The sequence below is a fragment of the Cervus canadensis genome, chromosome 1 (genome assembly GCF_019320065.1).
Source record: "Cervus canadensis isolate Bull #8, Minnesota chromosome 1, ASM1932006v1, whole genome shotgun sequence".
NCBI classification, from domain to species: Eukaryota; Metazoa; Chordata; class Mammalia; order Artiodactyla; family Cervidae; genus Cervus; species Cervus canadensis.
Window position 1 is genome coordinate 4314340 of NC_057386.1, and position 18282 is coordinate 4332621.

Consider the following 18282-nt stretch of genomic DNA (forward strand, 5'->3'; position numbering starts at 1 on the left):
CTGGGCTCCGATGAGGACTCAATCAATATCTGTTTAAATCATAATAAATGTCCTTGCTTTGTCCAGGCTTAATGAGTTCAAGACAAAAATCAATAATGGCCACCAGAACCCAGAATCTCCGCTCCTGAGGGCCATTTTATCTCCCACTGAGCTCATGCGAATGATAAATATCAGTGACAGAAAGATATGTAGCCCAAAAGGTCAAGGGAACTAATGATTTTAATGCCAAACAAACAAACAAAGAAATGCCCAGCTCTTTGGTGTGCATTCTATCAGTTGGGCTCTATACCAGTTGTATAACATTTTCCCCCATGTCAGCCTGAAAACCTTCTCTACCTGCGTAAGTATGGAGTGTGTTTATAAAAATATCCCAATTTAATAGTCTGGATGAAGTAATATTATCAGTGATGAGCTAATACTCAGAATTTACAATTAATATATGTGTACTTACAGCTGACTCATGTTATTGTACAGCAAAAATAACACAACATTGTAAAGCAATTATCCTCCTCTTAAAATATACTGTGATAAACCATGATGGAAAAGAATATTTAAAAAAGAATGTATACATATGTATAGCCAAATCAACTTTGCTGTATAACAGGAATTACCAGCATTGTAAATCAACTATACTTCAATAAAATTAAATAGGGGGAAAATTCTATTTATATAATATAGTTTGTCAAGTACCTGAGATTATAAATAAATGAATAATGCAATTCTACACTCAAGAGCCAATAGTCTTGCTCAGAACCCAAAATATATACTTATTAAACTGCTCTAAGAGCCTATGAAAAACGCTTAAAATAGTATAATGAAATGATTTTAGATAAATGCTTTGATCTAGAATTCATTAGGAAAAAATTAAAAGAAAAGAGTTTTGGTTAAAGTCTTGAAGAGAGTGATGGAATAGAGATTAGCACAGAACAATTATAAAGTTTTAGAACTGGAAGAAGTTTATTATTAAATAGAATCCCCTTATTACAAGTGTGCTTTTGAGGGGGAGAAAAATTATCTCCATTTAGTTTCATATACATCCATAGTTGAATTTTAATACAAAAAGAAAAAAATAGAATCTGACAAATGTTTACAAACAAGATACTTTCAAATAGATTTTGCTCATGTTAGCCTGGAGCAGAGTATAAATGACAAATTGTACTGTTATATTCAAGGCTACAAAGTCTGTAGTACAGGACCACTTAGCCCAACCCTTATGCAAGTTTAATTTTTATCTACTAGGAACAATAAACTCATTGTTGATTCCCAGTTGTGTGTTTTAGAGTTTTAAAGTTAGTTGTGTGTATTAGAGTTTCACAGAAAACTTTCTATTGTATTTATTTATTTTTGCAAAAAAAGACGCTTTGGTATTGCTGCCCTCATTTGTCAGCTAATTATTTTTTTCTTATAAAATCCAGCCCTGGTTACATGTAATCCATTCTGTATCTTCTTATGTGTCCTGCAGGTAAGAATACAAGATGACCTCTAGATGTCTTTGTTCTGTGAAAGGAGCTGCTATGTACGCATGTGCACACAAGTGTTATTTAAGTGAAATATATCTGACAATAACACTGTGTAAATTTCAGAGGCAGAACATGCTGATCTGACACATTTATATGTGGTAACAGGACTGCCGTTGTAGCCATAGCACTTCTCTCACAGCACATAATTATCATTTCTTTTTCTTGTTGGGAATAATTAAGATCTGGTCTCAAGCCAGTCTGGTGCTTATAATACAATGTTGTCATGTATACTCACTATGCCCTGCATCACATCTCCAGGACTTAATTTATCTGCTACTTACAAATTGGCAACCTTAAAAACCATCTCTCTTATCACCCCACCTCCCAGGCTTCAGTAAACCACCCCTTTACTCTGCGTTTGCAAATTTGGCTTCTTTATTGTTTTTCAAAATTATTTCGTTTTAATTGGATGATTATTGCTTTCCAATATTCTGTTGGTTTCTGCCATATGTCAACATGAATCAATCACAGGTATATATATTTATGTCCCCTCCATCTTGAAACTCCCTCCCACCTCTCACCCCATCCCACCCATCTAGGTTATCACAGAGCACGTAATCTGAGCTCCCCGCATCACACAGCAAATTACCACTGGCTATCTGTTCTGCACATGGTAATGTATATATTTCAATATGGCTTCTTCAGATTTAACATGTAAGTGATATCAAACAGGATGGGTCCTTCTCTGCCTAGCTTATCTCACTTAGCATAATGTCTTTGAGGTCCAACCATGTAGCCACAAATGGCAGGGTTTTCTTCTTTCTCATGGCTGAATGATATTCCATTGTGTGTGTGTGTGTGTGTATATGTGCACGCGCGCTTAGTCGCTCAGTCGTGCCTGACTCTTAGCCCGCCAGGCTCCTCTGTCCATGGGATTCTCCAGGCAAGGATACTGGAGTGGGTTGCCATTTCCTTCTCCAGGGGATCTTCCCAACCCAGGAATCAAACCCAGGTCTCCTGCACTGCAGGCAGACTCTTTACCAACTGAGCTTCGAGACTGAAGCTCAGCTACAAGGGAAGCTCATATATTGTACACATCAATATATGGGTACCATTCTCTTCCCCAGGGGATCTTCCTGACCCAGGGACTGAACCCGGGTCTCCCGCATTGTACGCAGGTTATTTGCCATCTGAGCCACCAGGGAAGTATAATCGCACCTCTCCTGCATCTGTTCAGTTACCGACTTGATGGGTGACGGGCTCCGAGATTGGTTTCCTGTCTTGGCTGTTATGAATAAGGCTGCACATGTCCTTTCAACGTCCTATTTTCACTTCCTTTGGGGGAACCCCTCATTTACAAACGCTGAGCATGAGGTACATGTGATATTTTCCCCACCTGGTCCCTGTAGCAGAGGAGGGTGAGGGAGTGAGGAGCCCAGGTGCCAGTCTTTCCACTACATCATTCAGGCTGTTTTAGGAGGAGGTGGGGCACAACCTCGGCCATGGCACCAAGCTGAGTGAGCAGGATGTGGCCGTGGCCATGGCAACAGGACCAGGCTCGGAATGGAGAGACGTGACAGGAAAGGCTTGGAGGTGAACCATGGGGTGGCAAGTGGCTCCTTCCCTCATAGAACATCCTTATTTTGGGCATGTTGACTTGCTAAGTGGCTCCTGAGTCATCCCTCTCGAGGCTAGGAACCAACTCAAATAGAGGAGCTCACACATCACGCCTTTCACCCTGGGCATCGTGGGTACCCACCAAATATTTGTTGATTTGCTTTGACTATGATGCTAGACCTATGAGCGTGCCACGGAGGAGTCTGTGTGCACCATGACCATAGAGACTTCTATTTATGTTGGGAAGGTTCAGAGCAGGAAAAAAGTAAGTCATCTCATTTACAGATAGCAGGCATCACTCCTGTTGAATCAAAGTGCCCTTGTTGACTTGAAACAACAAACAGTTGAGCTGGAAGAATGTTGCAGAGAGTGGCAATGTAGCAGGAAGGTACCATTTTCACCTCCCTCTGCTGGTGAGAGCTACACCCAAGCTCGGTCCCACGGGTGTGGTCCCCTTTCTCCAGCTGCAGGAGGAACCTCCCCAGAGAACCGTGGACTCAAGCTTTCCTATTTAACAGCTCCTGTGAAATCTGGGGCATGACGGTCACCTCTTTGAGCCACAGTCCCCTCACTTGCTAACACAGGTGAGGCACACAGCATGATGCATGGCAAAGAGCAGGTGTCCAGGAGATATTAGTGCTTCTTTCCCTACCATCAAAGTGGTCCAGGAAGAGAGGGCGGGCTGCACAGGGAAAGAGAATAACCGCGTGTGACCTGGTGGAGAGACTACGGAGGGTCGCAGAAGCGGGGATACTGAGGACTTGTCAAATCACTAGGCAAGTCTTGAACCTTCCAGAAAAAAGGAAGGAAGAGAGACAAAACGTGGACTTCCCTGGTGGCCCAGTGGTCAAGAATCCGCCTGCCAACGCAGGAGTCACGAGTTCAATCCCTAGGTCAAGAAGATCCCCTTGAGAAGGGAATGGCTACCCACTCCAGGATTCTTGTCTGGGCAATACCATGGACAGAGGAGCCTGGCGGACTATAATCCATGGGGTCACAAGACAGTTGGACGTGACTTAGCAACTAAACAACAACAACAGAGAGACACGGTGTGAAACGGAGAGAAAGGTCCAGAATACGAGGATATGAAGTCCACTTAGAGGCACGAGAACCTTGGGCAAGTTTGACTCCCTCTTTGGAACTCAGCTTCTCAAGTTTTAAAAAAAAAAAAGAAGCTCTAATATTGATCTCTGAGGGTCCTTCAAGTTCTGTGGTTCAATGGTTTTAAACACTGAGATGGCAAAAAAAAAAAAAAAAAAGCAAGGGCCCGGGGAACAGAAACCTCCGTCCCATCACAGCATAGACGCTAAATAAACTAAGAAAAACATCAGGGCTCAGTGGGAAAGAATCCTCCTGCCAATGCAGGAGACGCAGGTTCGATCCCTGTTCCGGGAAGATCCCACATGCCCTGGCGCAACTAAACCTGTGGGCCAAAATCACTGAGCCTGTGCCCTGGAGCCTACGTTCCACGATAAGAGAAGGCACCGCAAGGAGAAACCGGCACATCCCGACTGGAGAGGAACCCCTGCGCGCCGCAGAGAGGGAAAAGCCTTTGCAACGACGAAGACGCAGCACGGTTTATTTTATACACACATAAATAAAATGATACATCTATAAAAGGAACACATCAGCGCCTTACGGATTCTCAGGATAGTAACCGGGAGATGAAAGTGAAATACACTCACTATTTTCTGCCTAGACAGTCTCCACTTCCCCCTGCATCCCAGTTAGCTTTGGGGGCAGCTGCAGAGCGGGAATGCGGAAGGGAACACTCTGCTCTATTTCAAAGGGTGGTACAACTGGCCTAGCAGGTGAAAAAAAGTCCATTAAAACCCTCTGCGTCTTTAACCACCCTTGATTAGAAAGTGAGCCCCGATGCTGAATGTTTTTCTCTTGGCTGTGCTTCCGGGGTGAAGGGAGTCACGAGGGTGAAGGAGAGATTCGGAGTGGAAGTCCATCCTTCCATACGGCGATCGCGACTGTATCCTGACCCCTGTTAGCAACGTGGCCTGAGGCTGGCTTTGAGTTGTTTCAGTTCCCTGAAACTCAAACATCCCCAAGATATGCCGGGCACTCCGGAGACGTCAGTCATCCCGGACCAAGAACCTCCCACTTCCCAAGCTGGAAAATCAAAGGATGTTCTTTGTTCTTTGCCTTGGGGAGGCTGACGCTGCCATTCCCGTCCAAGTATCTGGATCTGTAGAAGCTGGGTGCATCCGTTTCCTTGGCCTGCCCAAATGAAGTGCCACAAACTGGGTGGATTAAAACAACAGAAACGTACCGTCTCATAGTTCCAGAGGCTGAAAGTCCAAGTTCATGGTCTCAGTAGGGCCACGGCCCCTCTGAATACAACAAGAAAGGCCCTGCTAGTCTATGTCACTCTCCACGTCTGGAGCCTCCGGTGTTCCCTGGCTGACAGACTCACGGACCCAACCCTCTGCCTTCTCACGGTGCCCCCTGTAACTTACTTCCACATGCGTCCAGATCGTCCCTTTTTAAAAGGATTCCGATCCTATAGGACCTCAGGCCCCTCTTCATCATGACCTCGCCTTAACGAATTACATCTCAATGACCCTATTTCCAAATAAGGTCAGATTCTGGGGTACTTGGGATTAGTGGTGTCAGCATCTTTTAGGAGAAGCCAGTTCCGTTCTTACCACTACTAGCCTGCTGTCACTTATGATCAAGAGGTCAAGAATGGAAAGTAACGTTCCCCAAAGATTAAAGACCATGAACACTGACCCTTTGTCCCCCATACTCCTTCACGAGAAATGATACATTAAAATGGACACCGATGTAGGCAGTTCCAACGGATAACCGGCCCTAAGCTCTCTCCCTTCACCGAACCCACATCCTAAACCTCCATGAGCTTCCAGACACTTGTAGTAAGTACATTTCACTTTCTAAGTAATATATCCCTCAAATGATCCTACGCCAAAGCTGTTCACATCACACTGAAGAGTCCTGATGTTGAAGTAACCTATTCTATTCAGAGAAGAAGGCCACTTCCTGGAGGAAGAGGCCAGGAAAAGACAACTGTGAATAAATCGAACCCTGAAACAGTTTCACATCAAATGGTCACTCATTTCCCTGAATCCCCACAAAGAAACTCTGAAGCTAGAATAACCTCAGGCAGACACAAAGCACCTAAAAGAACATCCCTTTTACTTCTGCCTCGGCTTCAGATACAGAAAGTTGCGGGGGAAGGTCATTTAAAAACGCTGCCTTTCTTGGTGTCTACTAACGTATTACTTCAACTTGAGTATTATCAGGCTAGTTACCCAAAGACGGATGCAGAACAAGAAGCCGATCACATTTCCCAATCTTATTTGCAAACAAGCGTTCATTTCCTGCTTATCAAGGCATCGTGCGGGTACTTTGTCCGTTCAAATCATTGTCTTAAGCCAGTGATGCAAACCACTAAGCCAGGCCGGCCCCAGCCAGAGCCTGGACGCTCAACGTCATTGAACTCAAGGAGCAGATAATTAGTATTGAAAGGTGTGATTGCGGCCCAGTCAGCCAGGTAATCAGCCCCTGATTTCTCTTCAAGATTCGAGACCAGTTGGAAATCTTAGCCTGAGAGGAGGCTGGAGGGAATTATCCTGGAAGTGTGGTATCCCTTTTCAAATATAAACACGGGACAATTATCTCAGCCAGTCGGTCCCTCCTTGCTGGGCACGCAGCATCCCAGGCGGTGAGCCGAGGTCTGCCTCCCAGCCCCGGCTCCCACCACCCCTTCCAAGCCTGTCGCAACCCCGAGATGTCTCTGCAGACGGAGCATCTTCCTCCCGCTGCTTGTTTTGCAAACATGTGTCTGCCTTGTGGGAACCTGCCCTGACCTGAGGCTCCTTGAGCTCCCTCTGGGCTGGGATGGTTGAGGCTTCTTGAGAAGGCCTGCTCTCTTTTCCCACTCAGGTTTGATGGCCTGCAAGTGGGAGATGGGAATGCATCTTTCCGCTATTCCTTCAAGGACAGAGTTCCAGTTCCCCGTTCTCTGATGCCAATAGACAACTTAGGGGCATAAAACTCAGTTAAATATTTAAATGAGCATTGGCATAAAAAATAAAAATACTTCAGGCAGTGAGACAAAGCCTCAAAAGATATCCCTTATATGTGAACTCTAAAAAGAAATGATACAAAGGAACTTACGTACAAAACAGAAGGAGACTCTCAGAGTTCAAGAACCAACTTATGGTTGCCGGCAGAGGGAAGATGGAGCGGAAGGGACAGTTCGGGAGTCGGGGATGGACGTGTACACTCAGCTTTATTTAAAATGGAGAACCAGCAAGGACCTCTTTTTCCTTGTTCCTCAAGCTCCTCAGGGAGCGCTGCTCAGTGTTATGTGGCAGCCTGGACGGGAGGGGAGTTTGGGGGAGATCAGATACATGTGTATGTGTGGCTGGGTTCCTTTGCTGGTCATCTGAAATGATCACAACATCGTTTATCGGCTGTACTCCAATACAAAATTTAAAATTAAAAAAAAGAGTTCCAGTCTCCTTCCTCACCATGGGTGGATCCTCCTGCATGGACAAGGATTTCATCTGACAAGGGAGATACATAAGCGAACGCACTTGCACTCTATCAAAGGTTGCTTTCTCCATCTCTTTACAGGGCTCTGCTTTGCCCAAACCCACAATGGCCAATGTAGTTAGACAGCAAAATAAACAGGAACGTCCGTAAAATACCGACTCTCCCCTGCTCTGACAGAGACGGTGCAGCCAATTACTTGCTCCAGACTGAGGGCGGGGGGGTCCAGGATGGAGACAGCTGGCGTGCAAGACTCATGTATTATCAACACATCACATCCAGGCTCCTGCCAACCTCACAGCAGGCACATAACTCTGTATTACTTAACGCGGAGAGCAGCAAGCTTCTGGGAAAAGAGGTTTTTTTATTCCTTAGAACCTATCTTCCACCTCGGGCAGATGTCTTCTAAGTCACACCAAGTGACTCTCAGGAGCTGAATCCCCAGAAAACAGGCTCAGAGCTCCAGGCCACTGCTGGTCCTCCTTGCTGCTAGAAAACGCTGACTTTACAGTCTTACGCTGCCTTCTGCATAAACCACACCTTGCTTCCACTGTGCCTGATTTCTTCCCTACATTCCATTAGTGCCGGTGTTAATCGCTCAGTCATGTCAGACTCTTTGCGACCCCATGGGCTGTAGCCCACCAGGCTCCTCTGTGGGATTCTCCAGGCAAGAATACTGCATCAGGTTGCCATTTCCTTCTCTAGGAGATCTTCCTGACCCAGGGGTCAGAGCCAGGTCTCCTACATTGCAAGTGGATTTTTTATTGTCTGAGCCACCAGGAAACTACATTATGAACATTTCAAATGTCCAGAAAACTGGAAAGAGTGACCCAGTAACAACCCACGAGGAGCATTTTTAAATTATGACCCTTCTCCTATGCAGCTCTTATATTCCTGTTCTTTTCTCCAAGCCACTTTTTTCAAGAGACTTGTTATGGGAAGCCTATGATGTGGGCAACCAGTGCTCCATGGTTATTCAAGTTGTTCCCCAGGGTTTCTGGCCATCCTCTTTTAGGAAGGAGAAGAACCCAGGCTGCACACAGGTCTGGGTTTGGATCTCAGCACTTTCTCTTACCAGCTCTGTGAAGCTGTTGTTGTTCAGTCACTTAGCTGTGTCTGACTCTTTGCGACCCCATGGACTGCAGCACGCCAGGCTTCCTTGTCCATCACTATCTCCCTGAGTTTGCTCCAATTCATGCCCATCAAGTCAGTGATGCCATCCAGCCATCTCATCCTCTGTCATCCCCTTCTCCTCCCGCCTTCAATCTTTGCCAGCATCAGGATCTTTTCCAATGAGCCAGTTCTTCGCATCAGGTGGCCAAAGTATTGGAGCTTCAGCTTCAGCATCAGTCCTTCCAATGAATATTCAGGGTTGATTTCCTTTAGGATTGACTGGTTTGACCTCCTTACTGTCCAAGGGACTCTCAAAAGTTTCCTCAGATGTGTTATTTTGTTGCTCTGAACATCAGCTCACCTTCAATTTATGATAAGGAGGAAGCTCACCCAATTAACCTTGCCGAGCATTTATTAGACACCGGGAACTCCCCCAGATGACATCCGCTAGCTCAGATCCTCACAGTGGCCTCGTGAGGAGAGGAGGAGAGGAGTCCTAATGTTCCCCCCATAGTAGAGAAGGAGGCTGGACACTCAGGTCCTCCACCTCGGGGGGCCTGTGTGCAAGGAGCCGTCACGAGCATGGTGTGTTCAGTCCAGTGTGTTTACTCACTGTGGCTTTTCAATGAATAATTCAAGGATTAGTATGAGCAGTAGTCATCTTTTTAGAAAGGGTGTCCGATCAGTATCCAATTATGGTTCAGAACACTGCCAACAATAAGTGCTTCTCACTGCCCTGGATTCCTATTTATGGTTGTTATTTAGTTGCTCAGTTATGTCTGACTCTTTTTGACCCCATGGACTGTAGGCTCCGTGGACCCCAGACTCCTCTATCCATGGGATCTCCCAGACAAGAATACTGGAGGGAGTTGCCATTTTTTTCTCCAAGAGATCTTCCAGACCCAGGGGTCTAACTCAGATCTTCTGCATTGGCAGGCGGATTCTTTACCACTGAGCCACCTGGGAAGCCTCTGGATTCTTATATTCCTTTCGTTAAACAGCTAAGGCCATTACTAGAGCCTGAACATGAAGGATGCCACCCCCAAACGGAGGGCTCCTCCGAGAGCTGCTTTCTGTCTAGCGGCACAGACCTCTCTGCACAGCTCTGCCCTCAGTGCTCGGATGTTAAATTCAGAAAACTCGACAGTACAGTTGTGATAGGAACTGGAGGATGTTCAGACGCGGCAGTTAGGGGATGCCGCGCTGTATCAGACAAATAGAATTCAGACACCAGCGCTGGGGAAGGTATATCTTTTGTTGGCTGGATCATCTTTTTTCTTTTTTTTTAAATGATGGAAATCTATCAAGTCTAAACTTTGTCCATATGCCCTTCTGTAAACATGACTATTTACATCGTGGAAATATTTGCAGACCGGCTCATCCCTCATCTGTTCAGCCCAGAGATATTTTCCGTGGTGGTTGCCATATAAATTTGAAACCCTAAGAGTTCTGGGGCTCCTGCCCCAGAGATGATTAGTGAATCTCTGTTTCTAGGATGAGGTATGGGTTGCCTTAAGCATGGATTAATGGACTGCCATCTATCAGGCCAAAAAAGCTCTTGACAATTCCCAACCCTTCTCCTCCTTCTAAGCATCTTGGAACACAACCCTAACCCAACTCCCCCAATGAAGGAGCATGCCAGAGATCACTAAGGTCAGTCTTCTGGCCTTGGGAGAAGTAAAAGAAGAGTGAGTAGATGCTAACTTTTGATGAAGAACCACCTATGAGTGAGGGATACAACTGAAGCCCAGAGATGTGATACAGCTTTTCTAAAATCATGGAGCTGGGACTTCCCTGGGGCTTCCGATGCAGAGGATGAGGGTTCCATCCCAGTGGAGGAGCTAAGAGTCCCACATGCCTCATGGTCAATAAACCAAAACACAAAACAGAAGCAACAGCATAACAAATTCAATAGAGACTTTAAAAATGGTCCATATCAAAAAAATCTCTAAAGAAAAAAAGAGTCACAGAGCAAGTTGATCAAACAGAAAAACAGAATTTATGACTTCTGAGTCAAGAGTACTGCTGTGCAAGAGAAGGAGAAGTATGGCATCCCTCATAGGTGGGATCTAAAAAAAAAATGATACAGTGAACCTACAGAACAGAAACAGACTCACGGACTTAGAGAACAAGCATATGATTGTGTGTGCAGGGGTGAGGATGTAAGCAAGAGACAGGGCGTTTTGGATGGACATAAACAGATGACAGACGACAAGATGGTTGGACGGCATCACTGACTCATTGGACATGAGTCTGAGCAAGCTCTAGGAGATGGCAAAGGACAGGGAAGCCTGGCGTGCTGCAGTCCATGGGGTCACAAAGAGCCAGACATGACTGGGCAACTGATCAACAGTGACAGCTATTTAAAATGGATACCCAACAAGGACCTACCTACTGTATACTACAGGGAACTCTACTCAATGCTATGTGGCAGCCGGTAGGGGGGGCAATTGGGGGAAGAACGGATACATGTACATGTCCCGCTGAGTCCCTTTGCTGTTCACCTGAAACTATGAGGACATTGTTCATCAGCTGTACCCCAACACAAAATGAAAAGCTGTTGTTTTTTTTTTAAAGAGTACTGCAGTGGATTAGATAAGGAATAACGCCCATTTGCACAAGTCCAGAGACTCAAGAACTGAAACAAATCCTTGCAGAACAAGCTTTTCGTAAACAATTGAAAACACCCTCATGACACTGTCTTTCTCAAAGAGAAGCAGTTTCAGATATACCCAGACAGGACCCTGTGGATGAATCTGATACATTTCGCATCCAAAGAAAAATAAAAGGGTGGGGGACAGGAATCATCTTTTGAGTCTTTGCCATTCATAGTTGAAGAAGATAAGTTAGAGTTTGGATAAGAGATATCCAGCCCATGAGAGAGACCAAGAGCCTTGGGTCAGATGCACGCGTTCAGAGCAGAAAGGTCCACTAACCGACCCGATAGCGAAACGCTCCAAAAGCAGAGTCACAAGCAACTCCAGAAGTGCATGTGCACCCACTGGACTCCTGCAATGATCTAAAGAGAAGGGGAAGGAGTGGACGGGGGGAAGAGGAGGGATGAAGCTCAGTGGCAGTGTCCCTCCGGAGCCTGCATGCATTCATGGGAGCTCTGTTTCAGGACTTGCTTTGGGAAGGGACGCTCATGCCAAGACATCTGGTCACAGTCATCCTTCCTGGGGCCACGGACGCTCACCGCCAGCAGCTGACATGTCATCGCAGAGACGCAATCAAGGCTGGGCAAGAGGAAGAGATGATTTCAGGTGGGCTGGCAGGAGAGCCTTGTGGACGGCCGTGTTTTCTAACCTACCCACAGAACGACCTGGAGCCAAATGTTCTGCAGGCCGGGCCAGACTTTCCGACCCCACCTTGGGGGTCTGCCAGCGTCCGCTGGCTCTCTCCCCACCGTCAAGCCTTCTTGTGAAATGACTGGTGCTTCCTGCTTCCCGTCGCACCCCAGACCCAGACACGCCACCCCTGCCTGGGTCGCCGCCCTACGGTTTCATGAGAGGGAGCCAAGGGGCTCTTGAGGACACAGGAACCCCTGTTCAGATGAGGACGAAAAAAAAAGAGCCAGGTCATCTCCCTCCCTGCTTCCCAGTTTGCTTGGCGACCTTTTTCTGCTCCCCTTCTCCCCACCCCTCACTCGTGGTCTCTTCCCGCTGGCCGCAGTTCAGCACCACATTCCAGCTTCTGTGTGTCCCCAGCCTCCCAGCGACAAGGCCACGGGGATGTTCAGAGAGGCCTGGCTCTGAGAACGTCTCATCTCCATAGACCTGTCTACCCACCTCCCACCTGCCTCCAGAGAAGCAGCCAACATTCCTTGGGTCCCACAGAGAAAGGGTGTGACTTCGATTACTCAATGAAACCTCGGAGCCAGCCTCTTATGCCCCCAAAACAATAGCGTTGTATTTTTCTTGGACTTCCTTCGTTTTGTTTGGTTTCTCCCTTGATTAGCAGAAAGAGCTCTTCTCCCACCCCCTTTCGGTGTTGTTGTTTAAACACATCAGCATAGCCCTTCTGCCAGGATCCCAACCCCCCCCACCCCAGGCTCCAGAAGGTGAAGCCCTGGATGGTGAACTCGAGTGACGTCAACGAGCTTGAGAAATGCCGTCCGTCTCTCCCGGGCTTTCTCACACGTGGGAATGTCTCTCGGGAGCCTGCAGCCCATCTCGGATCTGTTTGTCTTGGATGCTAATCCCGGGACGCTGGGTGAGGTGTTAGTCAGACTGACCTTTCCGGTTTTCTGAGTCAGTGAAGTTAGATCACTAAGTCAGGCGCTAAGTGTTGAAAATGAAAATTGGTGTGTGGGGCAGGCCAAGGGAGTCAGGAAGGTGGGAACAAGGAGGTGAGCCGTGAGCCTGACCCTCTGGTTTGGGTTGAAACAAAAAAACACAACCTTCTATCTGCGATCAAACCCATCCTCATCAAAAGGGAGTCTGATCATTTGAGATGAAGCTCATGTTACAAAGAGTCTTGTATGGACTTGACCTCTCCACACACACACACACACAGACACACACACACAGACACACACACACACAGAGCCTCTGAAAAGGCTACCATAAGGCTTAAGTCTCAAGGGAGCTTCCATCCATTCCCAAACAACCCAATCTCCTGGTATTCCGGGAATTTTCTGCTTAGTTGCCCGCTGAGCTCCGGAGGTCTGTTGGGTTACAAGAGATATTTACAGAGCATCTTACCTCTCGCTAGGCTGGGGCATTTAGATCACCCACCAATTCCACCCCCAGCTCCTCTATAACGCAAACAGATCTAATGGGATAACAATGCTAATAATGCCAGCTGTTTGGTTTGGACCAGCTTTTTAAACCCAGCTCTTACCTCAGAGGTCAAAATCCCCAGTAAGCTCAAGTGGAAGCAGCTTACTCCCGTGTGTAAACAGGCAGCTGCTGAGAAGTCACCGTTTAACAAGGGGAGCTCAGCTCCGCGTGCTGAGATGACTTGGAAGGTGAGATGCAGGAGGCTAGAGAGAGAGGGGACAGGTGTACAGTCTGGTTGACTTGCGTTGTTGGACGGCAGAAACCAATACAACACGGTGACGCAAACCTCCTCCAATTAAAAACAAATAAAAAAAGAAATAAAAAATATCTATGGAAACTCAGACAAGCTCTCCTTTAACAGGAGAAAGCAGCCTCCTCGAGAAGCTAAGTGTTTCTCAGAAGGTCACGCCACGTATTTACAGAAACACAGTGGTCACTGTGGTCTTGGATCTAGGATTACTAACTGAAAGCTATACGGAGGTGGCATTGTGTTGGTAAAAATTAGGGTTTTTTTTTAATGTTTTTGGGTTGTTTGGCTGCAACGCATGTGGGATCCTAGCTTCCTGACCAGGGGTTGAACCCGCACACCCCGAGTTGGAAGGCGAAGTCTTAACCACTGGACCGCCAGGGAAGTCCCCAGACTTAGTTGTGAGGTGTAACCACCTGGGCTGACCACCTGATTAAGCGTTGTTGCCTCTGAATCTTCAGAACTCTCCTATTTCCCAAATCATCAACAAAATTTTCACTCCTCCCTCAGCAGTTCCAGTGCACAATCGGGACTGCTTTCACTTAAACGCATCAAGCAGAGCAGGTGCAACTCTTTTCAGTAAATATCTGTTGAGCAGCGATTACCCTCAAGGCATTTGCTCAAATCAGATTAAAAAAAAAAAAAAACTAAATTCGCTTGTGAAAGCAAACCATCCCTACCATTCTGTTTTCTAAAATTCAGCAACTCCTTACATTTTTTTCCTACAATTTAGTTCTCAAGAAGAGAAAACATGATCATAAAAGGAAAGAAATTACCCCCATTTTGTTTTCTCGAAGAACGCGCATGCACGGACACACAGACACACAGACACGCACACACATCCGTATGAAATAATGGTTTGTCCAGTAAGATCTCCTTAGATGTCATGGACAGAAATACACTGGGCCTGCTGAAGTCCAAGCTGCAAGTCTGCACATTTTTTTTAAGGCTCCACAGGAAAAAAAAAAAGAGAGAGAGAGAGAGAGAAGGGAAAACCCACCAGGAGCCTAAAGGAGTCAGACCTCTTTCTATACTGCCAGGTAATTGTTAGCAGAAATCTGCTATAATAACAAGCCATTTTGAAGGAATGCTAATTCCATTCTCTCCTGCTCAGAGAAGATCCAGGGTCCGCCTTTGTTCCTAACCTGGGCAGTGTGGGGAAAATAACAATACCTTCTTTCAGCAATGGCGGGCATCGGCAAGCTAGGGCTCCTGCCGCCCCAGGTAAGAGCTGGCAGCAGAAGTGAGTGCCATCAAGGGGAAGCTGGCGTCAGATCTCGGGGTGGGGGGGTCAGCCAGGAGACCCCAGGGAAGAGGGCCAGCCTCCTGGGAGGCAGTGAGGTTTGAGGGTGTTGCGGGGGGCGCGGTGGCAGGCAGGAAGAAGGTGCCTTGCTTTCAGAAACTTAGAAGAAGGCTCTCCATGCCTTGGTGTGGATGCCAAGCCTCCAGAGCGGCAGCACCTCCAGTATCCTCAGAAAGGGCTGCCTGCTGACGCTGTGTTTGCAGTCTGGGACTGTTTTATGTTTTATACCACTGGTTCCTTCCAAGAGTCTGAGGTTTCGGATTTGGGTGAGCTTGAGGGTTAGCTTTTCTTTCTTTTTTTTTTTTTGTAGTCCCTCTACCTTTTGATTCACAGTTTCCAATACACAAAGCACTTTATACCATCCATGGAAACCTTCGTGGCCACAGACTTAGAAAAAGACTCTGACGAGTGTCCGACCCAGGCAGAGAAAGGCAGAGGGCAGTGTCCAAGTATGTGGCACAGATGTGTTGCTTTAAAAAAAAAATCAGGTCCCCAAAGTGGCATTTCTTTGTGAAAAGCTGGACGGGCAAGGGCGTCAGCAGAGAAATCGGCACAGCCTCCACGATGGGTGAAGATGTGAAGCTGCCCTTGAGTGGGTCCATTTGGGAACCTCTGTAGCACTGAGCTAGACCTCTCTTTAGACACTTGGGAAGTGTTCGTGGACTGAACATGCACTGATTTTTTTAAACGGCTCTGTGTCGCTGTTAGAACATTGAGTTTGTCATTGTTCTTGTCCCCACTAAAGATTCCCTGGCTCCCCTGAGAATGATCTGAGCTCAGGAAACATCAATAAAATGTGCAACTAAACTAACTGAGCTTTGTTGTTCTCTCAAAGTCTTCTGCCCCCGTTCTGTATCCTCTCTGGAGACAGTCCTGGGCAATCACTTTACCCACCTTCTCATTTTTCCCCAACCAATCATACAGAAACAGTTGCCTATAATTGGTTAGATAGCATCACCAACTCAATGGACATGAATCTGAGCAAACTCTTGGAGATAGTGGAGGACAGAGGAGCCTGGCGTGCTGCAGTCCATGGGGTCGCAAAGAGTCATACACGACTTAGTGGCTAAACAATGACAAACTGCCAGAAATGAAGGCTGAGCCCAGTTGATTTCTAATCTGGCTGCTCAGGAGAACAGTTAGAGAACAGTGGGAAGGACAACAAGATGCTCAGGGAATCTCCGTTCCAAGTCTCTAAAGCATCTATCCACCTCACGCTTTTGAGAGTCAGCATCAGCTTCCTCCTTCCTTAAACCAGCATCACAACCTTTTCCCCACATGTTGTACACGACCAAGTCTTAAACACCAGTGTCTGCTGTTCAAATGAAACGTGTCTGCATACAGACCAAGTTTGAACCAGAGGATTCTAATCTTGATTCCCCCCCCCCAAAAGATGAGTTCTCCGCAGAGAAAGAGTACCAGAAGGAAGTGAGATAGACCAGCGGATTATCAAAGCAGCCATGTTTTATGCAAAACGCAAGAAAAGACAGTGACATGCAGAAATCCCAGCGGCCCCTCTTCGCTCCAAACCATTCTCCTCCACCGACAGCCTTGCTTCGGAACCTTCATTCCCAAATCTGGATTGCCTAGCAAAACACAGAGCCTAAAGGAAATAAGGCAAGTCTAAAAAGAAATGAGGCACTGGGTAAGATGTTCCCCACTGGAGAAGAGAGGCGATGATGGCATAGCCCACCTGGTCTTCGCAGTAAATGAGTTATTGAGAAAATTTATTTATTTTTATTATTTATTTTGACTGCACTGAGTCTCAGCTGACGGGATCCAGTTCCCTGACCAGGGATGGGACCCAGGCCGTGTGCATGGGAGCATGGAGTCCTAACCACTGGACTACCAGGGAAGTCACCATAAATGGTTTTTACATAGTAAGAATCCCAGGGTTGGTGTGTTTTTTTCTTTTCTTGTTTTACTGTTGCTGTAAGTATGGGTTTTTACCACTTGACCCTAGAGCTGTAAAAGTCTGGACAAGTGAATTAACCACTCTCAGCCTCAGCTTTCTCATCTGTTAAATGGGAGAAGGAAGAAACACCACAGAAGGTTTTCTTGGGGCGATACAGGTGATTTATCCATCCTGCCCGTAACAGATTGCCAAGCACACGGTAAGGGCTCTGTAACACCTCCTCTTATTAATAAATGACCTAATGGAGGGAACTCCTGGGCCATCCAGTGTTCGAGAATCCCTGTTTCTGCTGCAGGAGACAGAGGTTTGAGCCTCGGTGGTAGATCTAAGAGTCTACATGCCATATGGCCCAAAAAAACCATGACCCGATGGAGCAAAAAGGAAAGAAAGGGGACAGGACGATGCCACGGGCCCTGCTCCTCCAGAACGATGAGGACTGCTCTGGGATGAGAGGAACGGTGCCCCCCGCGTCTGCTCAGTGGAATAAGACGATTCTGAAAACCTGGACAGGCCTGAGTCAAGGTGTAAAATGGCCGCCACCCAACCCAGAGAAGAAAGAAACCCCAACACACGTCAGAGTGAAAAGGACGGCTGTGAAATGAAGTCAGCCAAGGCGCCGCTGCTGCCAACCCAGAGACGTTCTCACGCGAAGGAGACAAAGGGGAGGGAAGGCCCACCAGAGGTGCCTGGCTCAAGTCACGCTGTGTTCTCTGCTCCTCGGAGACAAAGGCAGCCGAGCCCCGATTAGGGGACAAGGGGGAAGATAAGAGCAGAGATGCGCTTCTCAGAAGAGCGGACGCCCAGTTCTTCCCCGCGTGACCCGAGAAGAGAGCCAGGGCCCAGGGAGAGCTCCCAGAGAACAGGGAGAACGCGGGGGAGTGGGCTGCCTGGGCCAGCCTGCCCGTCGACCTTGGAGCCGCAGTTCCGTGGAGACAGCAGTGTGTGGGGTTCTGCGTGTGCCCGGCGTGCCGGGGAGGCACACGGGGAGCTGGCAAGGCAGGATCCAGCGATCTGCCTCTCCCGTTTACCGTGAGGCCTTAAGCGAGGCACAGGCTCTTTGCGGGGCTTCTGTTTCTGCCCATGAAAGAGCAGAGAGGGTAATTTCTCCCCCTCCCCGCCTCCCAGACACATCCAGGGAATAGAGCTGATGAGTGGATGTAAGGGGCACTTCAAAAGCAGAAGCAGGAAGCAGCGGCAGGGAATATTCATTAGTGGTGCAATTATTTTTTCAGTAATAGGTGAGAAGGCACAAGAGCATCTGCTTCAGAATAATGTGTGTGTGTGCCCGTGTGCGTGTGTGCATGTATGTGTGCGTGTGT

At 47.3% G+C, this 18282-nt stretch overlaps 2 long non-coding RNA genes across 2 annotated transcripts in view; one reads left to right on the plus strand and one right to left on the minus strand.

The window, feature by feature from the left end:
- The window catches only part of LOC122430874, a 35538-nt gene that overhangs the window by 6963 nt on the left and 10293 nt on the right, over positions 1-18282 (minus strand). Inside the window, exon 2 of the long non-coding RNA XR_006266402.1 lies at positions 13560-13701. This is a non-coding gene — a long non-coding RNA (uncharacterized LOC122430874). The remainder of the gene's footprint in view (positions 1-13559; positions 13702-18282) is intronic.
- LOC122430923 lies at positions 2000-13990 on the plus strand. Its single transcript, XR_006266413.1, has 3 exons — positions 2000-2121; positions 2166-2174; positions 13979-13990. It is a non-coding gene; the product is annotated as an uncharacterized LOC122430923 (long non-coding RNA).